Source organism: Myotis davidii, unplaced genomic scaffold (assembly GCF_000327345.1).
Source record: "Myotis davidii unplaced genomic scaffold, ASM32734v1 scaffold38, whole genome shotgun sequence".
Lineage (NCBI taxonomy): Eukaryota > Metazoa > Chordata > Mammalia > Chiroptera > Vespertilionidae > Myotis > Myotis davidii.
In genome coordinates this window covers 7,692,319-7,698,822 of record NW_006291383.1, presented here as the reverse complement: position 1 = coordinate 7,698,822, position 6,504 = coordinate 7,692,319, and the positions used below count along the sequence as shown (strand labels likewise).

The window sequence follows — 6,504 nt, the reverse complement described above, 5'->3', positions numbered from 1 at the left end:
GGTGATTTTTTTAAAGGGGTACTGATTTATTCATACTTTGTCTCCTTAATGTCAAGTAAAGTTGTATGATTTTTTTTAATGTGAATGAGACAGTCTGTGGCCTAGAATTTGAGTAAGCATAACTTGCCTATACTTATGCTATTAATATTAACATCATACTTCAGCAGAACTAAACAGCATAATTACCTTTTATGTCTTTTTTTCCTGTTCATTAACTAATAATTGTTATTAAATCACTATTCTTGCTTATAATGTCCTAGGCTTGGTGACAGATGATGAAAACAGAATCAACAAATTGGAACAAAAGTGTTGGGGAAGTTTTAAGTGTATCTAGAGAAGAGGAAGGAGTTCTAGAAATGGAGACAGTATGATCATAGGATGACCACGACTTAGTGTAGACCATTCATGAGAATGGATGCTATGCGTGAGTATTTAGCAACTGAAAATTGTGAAGGTCAGTCTGAAGAACAACAGAGAATAGGGATTCTTTTTTTTTACAGTGTAAAATTTTTATATTTAGAATTAGGCAGCTGGACTCAGTTTAGATTATTCCAATTTTGTTGGCAACATCCAAAGCATCATAGTCAGGAGCCAGTTAAACATATGCCTTCTTCTCACCATCGGGCCTGATCAGGGTGTTGACCTTGGCCACGTCAATGTCATAGAGCTTCTTCACAGCCTGTTTGATCTGGTGCTTGTTGGCCTTGACATCCACAATGAACACCAGTGTATTATTGTCTTCCGTCTTCTTCATGGTTGACTGGTAGTCAGGGGGAATTTGATGATGGCGTAGAGGTCAAGCTTGTTTCTCCTGGGCGTACTCTTCCAAGGATATTTAGGCTGCCTCCGGAGCCTTAGTGTCTTTGACCGGTGGAAGGTGGGTGACATGTGGATCCTCTTTTTTGTGTGTGTGACTGTGGACGCCTTTCAACGCTGCTTTCTTTGCCTTCAAAGCCTTTGTTTTGACTTCGGCTTTGGGAGGGGCAGGGGCTTCCTTCTTAGCTTTCGGTGCCATCTTCGTAAAAAGGGTTTCTGAGACCCGTTCCCTTGGGCTTACAAAGCCAGTCTCCGAGAATAGGGATTCTTTTTTAAAAATATATATATATTTCATTGATTTTTTACAGAGAGGAAGGAAGAGGGATAGAGAGTTAGAAACATTGATGGGAAAGAAACATCGATCAGCTACCTTCTGCAAACCTCCTACTGGGGATGTGCCTGCAACCAAGGTACATGCCCTTGACCGGAATCGAACCTGGGGCCTTTCAGTCCGCAGGCGGACGCTCTATCCATTGAGCAAAACCAGTTAGGGCAAGACTAGGGATTCTTGATGAAATGGGTTCGTGGAAGGAGTGTGCAGAATAGATTGAATCCCAGGGAGAGCCCAGTTAGAGAAATGAGGGGCTACTCTAAGACAGTGGCTCTAAGAGTAGAGAGAGAGTTGAGGATGGGTATGACGAGGTAGAAGTGACAAGGTTATGCTGATTTATTGAAAACTAGAGGCCCGGTGCACAAAAATTTGTGCACTCGGGGGAAGCGGGGGTCCCTCAGCCCAGCCTATGCCCTCTCGCAGTCTGGGACCCCTCGGGAAATAATGACCTGTTGGCTTAGGCCTGCTCCCGGGTGGCAGAGGGCAGGCCCAATCCCTAGGTGCAGCCCCTCAGCAGGGCTGATAAGGGGGTTGAGGAGCTCCCCCCTGTCACTCACAGAGTAGGGCCGATAGGGGAGTTGGGGCTCCGCCCCTGTCACACTCAGGGAAGGGCGGATCAGTGGGTTGGAGCGCCGCTCTGTATCACCCACAGAGCAGGGCCGATCAGGGTTGGGGCGCCGCCACTGTCATACTCAGGGAAGGGCCAATGGGGAGGTTATGACTCTACCCCATCACACACAGAGCAGGGCCCATGGGGGAGGGGGTTGGGGTGCCCTCTCTATCACCCACAGAGCAGGGCCGATCAGGGGGTTGGGCCGCTGCCACTCTCATACTCAGGGCTGGGCAATGGGGAGGTTATGGCTCTACCCCATCACACACAGAGCTGCAGGGCAATCAGGGGGTTTGGGCGCTGCCTCATTTCACACTGATCCCGGTGCCGGGAGGCCGCTCAGCTCCGCTGATCCCGGTGCTGGGAGGCATATTACCCTTTTACTATATAGGGTAGAGGCCTGGTGCACGGGTGGGGCTGGCTGGTTTGCCCTGAAGGGTGTCCTGGATCAGGGTGGGGGTCCCCACTGGGGTACCTGGCCAGTCTGGGTGAGGGGCTGAGGGCTGTTTTCAGGCTGGGACTGAAGCTCCCAACTGCTCCTTTTTTTCTTTTTCTTTTTTATTTATTCTGGGCCAGCTTTAGCTCTGAGGCCTCAGCTGCTGAAAACAGGTTTCTGGCCTTTGTTTACCGTCAGTATTTGATACAATGTTGCGGTCCGGCTGGCTGAAGCCCCGCTGGGAACGTTGGAGTCCTCAGTCACTGAAGCAAGCAAGCCTCCCTGTTCGCATCAGCTGCCTGGCTGCCGGCCACCATCTTGGCTGCCAGTTAATTTGCATATCTCGCTGATTAGCCAATGGGAAGGGTAGCAGTTGTACACCAATTACCGTGTTTCTCTTTTATTAGTGTAGATGGGGAGCTGTGAGAGAGAGAATATTATTCACGTTCAGCCAAGCTTTTAGGATGTGCTACTTTTGATTTGGTGTTGCATGCACTAGGTGATGCAGGTGTGGTAACGAAATAGAAAAGGCCTTTGTTTTTCCCAAAGGTGGGCATCAATCACTTGCCTGATTGGTGTGATGGTAATAACTGCAATGAAGAAAATAACTAACATCATGGAATGGTCTGGTAGGGATAGTGGAGCAACTTTAGTTAGTGAAGCTCTTTCTGAGAAAATGATATTTGTGCTGACATCCGAATGATAAGGAGTTAGTCATGTAACAACTTGGTGAAAGCCAGTTCTAGGCCGAAGACACTGAAGTAGGAATTCTCTTGGTGTATTTGAGAAGTAAAAAGAAATGTCAGCATAACTAGTGTATTCTGAGAACAGGACAGGTGTATGAGATTTTAGAGATAGGCATGGGCTAGGTCAGCAGTTCTCAAACTCGTTGGTTTCAGGATCTCTTTGCACTCTTTTTTTTTTTACAAACATTTTTTATAGGAAAGACACACACCATATTTCCATTGGAAATTTAAAAATTTTAAATATTCTTTTAAAATAATAAACTCATTACATGTTAGTGTAAATAACATTTTTATGAAAATTGATTTTCAAAGCAAACTTTAATAAGAAGAGTGGCACTGTTTCACAATACTCTAATGACTGGCTTACTAGAATATAACTATTTTCTCATGTCTACTTCTGCCTTATATCTCTTGTACTATTATTAATTATGTAGCCACTGGGGAAAAAATCACTGTATACTCATGGAAGAATAAGAAGAGTAAAGGTGGCAGATAGCCTCTTATTATTATGAAAATTGTTTTGACCCTCCAGGTGAGGGTACACCCACACCCATCCAAAGTGTCTACAGAATCCCCAAGGGTTCCCAGACCACATTTTGAGAACTGCTGGATTGATATTTGTATTTAAACCAAAGTAAAGAGTCTGTGTTTTATGTAAGAGCATTGGGAAGTTATTCCAGAAGTTTAAATAGATTTGTGAAAAGATCTCTTTGAGGTTTTTAAATCAGCACTTTTGACTGCTACATGAAGAATGTATTGGAAGGGACAAAAGCAGAAGCAGAAAGAATAGTTAGGGGGCAGCTGTAGTAGTACAGGTGAGAGATGACAGTGACTTGAGCTAAAGTAGAACAGAGGAGATGGATAAGTGATATTATTGTGATATATTTAGAGTTGACCTGTCAGGATTTACTAAAGTATTATTCTTGAAGGTTCTGTGTTCCAGAGAAATTGTAGCAGGATGCATCAGTAAATGAAACCAGAGAGACCTAGTTTTGAATCATAGGAAAGCTGTGAGAAATTTTATCATTTCTCCCTGTCTCCAGAAAAAAAATGTAAGAAGGAATCCATTTGACTAAGAAGGACTAGAATTAACTTATTCTCTGACAGCCTCAGTTCTCTGAGTTATCTGACTTTGGCTAAATATGTTTGGCCAAAGCAGTAATGCTGCACAATGTTAAGAGGTTGAGATTCAATAGATTGAGACTGTGGGTAGGGATAACCTCCATAAGAAGGCAAGATGCTAATCAAATGTAATTTTAAGTCATTTCTGTTCATGTGAGAAATATTAACTTGGTGGAGACTTGAAACAGATGGTGTGCAGTTGGAAATAGATAATATATTATTCCAAATAAACATTTGCTGGAACTGGGAAGCAACAATCCATATTTCACTTTTCCCTATTTACATTATCAAGCCAGCTAGCTGTGTGGCTGCTGCTTTTAACTTGCATTAAGGTTATCAACAGGGTTTTGATGTTGACAGGCAATTACAACATATCTTTAAATATTAAAATCATTAACGTTGGAAGAGATCCTTAAGTTACTTTCAACATATTAGTGGATACTGATTGTTAATACATTTCTGATGGATAGCTATCTAATATCTTATACTTTAATAGTATAACAGAGTACTTTCAACATCTTTCCCCTCCCACCTCCGTGTTTTAGATGAGAAAAGCAAGGCTCTGGAGTGACTTGCCGAAGAGCCCCTAGCTGACAAGTTGGCAGAACAATCAGGATTCAGTCACATATTTTAGTTTCATGTCCAATGTTCTGTATTCTACATAAGTCTGCCTTTGAATCTTTAAGGACATAAATATCCAGCTGGTTTACAATTTGGTCTACTTGTCAAACTGCCCTTTTCATCTTATGTTTTGCTGCATATAAGCTTTTTCATATTTTCTGTATGTTCTATTTCAGCAAAGAGATAGTCTTAAATTGGGGGAGGAAGGAAAATTTTATATTAACTGTTTTATTTGGCCTAAGGTACTTTAGCCATCAATAGTAACTTTAAATGTAAACTGACTAAATGCTCCAATCAAAAGACATCGAGTGGCTAAATGTGTAAAAAAAAATAATCCATATATATGCTGTCTACAAGAGACCCACCTCAGAATAAGGGACTCACACAGATGGAAAGTGAAGGGATGGAAAAATATCTTTCAGGCAAATGAAAATGAAAAAAAAACTCTGGGGTGGCAATATTTATATCTGACAAAATAGACCTCAAAGTGAAGGCCATAACAAGTGATAAGGAAGACCACTTCATAATACTAAAGGGATCGATACAACAACAGGATATAACCCTGATAAACAAATATGCACCTAATGCAGGAGCACCCAAATACATTAAAAAAAACTTCTGGAAGATACCAAGGGAGAGATCGACAATAACAGCAATCCTAAATGACTCACTAGATCAGATGGACTTAATTGACATCTTCAGAACATTTTACCCCAAACCCACGGAATATACGTTCTTCTCAAGTGCACATGGAACATTTTTAAAGATAGACCACATATTGGGTCACAGGCAGTCTCTTATAAGGACATCCAGTCATATGACCCACCCTAATGATCTCCTTTTAATTTAATTGCTGCATTGAAGACTCTCCAAATTCAAGAAGATTGAAATCACATCAAGCATCTTTTTAGACCACAATGGCATAATATTAGAAATAAACCAATAGCCCTGACCAGTTTGGCGCAGTGGATACAGCATCGGCCTGCAGACTGTAAGGTCCCAGGTTCGATTCCGATCAAAATAAAATATATATATTTTTTTTAAAAAAAGAAAAACACCAATAAATACAATCCAAAAAATTCAAACACTTGGAAGCTGAATAGCATGCTATTAAACAATGATTGGGTTACCAAAGAGATCAAAGAAGAAATCAGAAACATCCTGGAAATGAATGACAATGAAAACACAACAATCCAAAAATCTGTGGGACACAATGAAAAAGCAGTCCTGAGAGGGAAGTTTATAGCTCTACAGGCCTACCTCAAAAAACAAAACAAAAAAAAAAAAATGGTAGCAAATATCTAACTCTACAACTTAAAGAATTAGAAAGAGAGCAACAAGAAAAGCCCAGAGTGAGCAGAAGGAAGGAGATAATAAAGATCAGAGCAGAAATAAATGACATAGAGACCAAAAAAACAATGCAGAAGATCAATGAAACCAAGAGCTGGTTCTTTGAAAGGATAAACAAGATTGATGAACCTCTAGCCAGGCTCACTAAGAAGCAAAGGACCACTCATTTTCAATCTTTTTTTTTTTAAGGTTAATGTCTCCTTCATGACCATTTTCTTTTCTTTTTTAAATATTTTAAAATTTATTTTAGAGAGAGGGGAAGGGGGAGGGAGAGAGTGATAGAAACATCAACACATCAGCATCAATAGGCTGCCTCCTGCTCGCCCCATGCTGGGGATCGAGCCTGAAATGTGGGCATATTCCCAGACTGGGAATCGAACCATTGACCTCCTAGTGCATGGGTCACTGCTCAACCACACAGGCCAGGATCAAACTCTATCTATCTATCTATCTATCTATCTATCTATCTATC

The 6,504-nt window shown here is 41.4% G+C and overlaps 1 pseudogene; it reads right to left on the bottom strand.

Annotated features, from left to right (window-relative positions):
• Positions 1-487: 487 nt before the first annotated feature.
• LOC102771154 lies at positions 488-1,054 on the bottom strand (annotated as a pseudogene).
• Between the last annotated feature and the right edge of the window lie 5,450 nt (positions 1,055-6,504).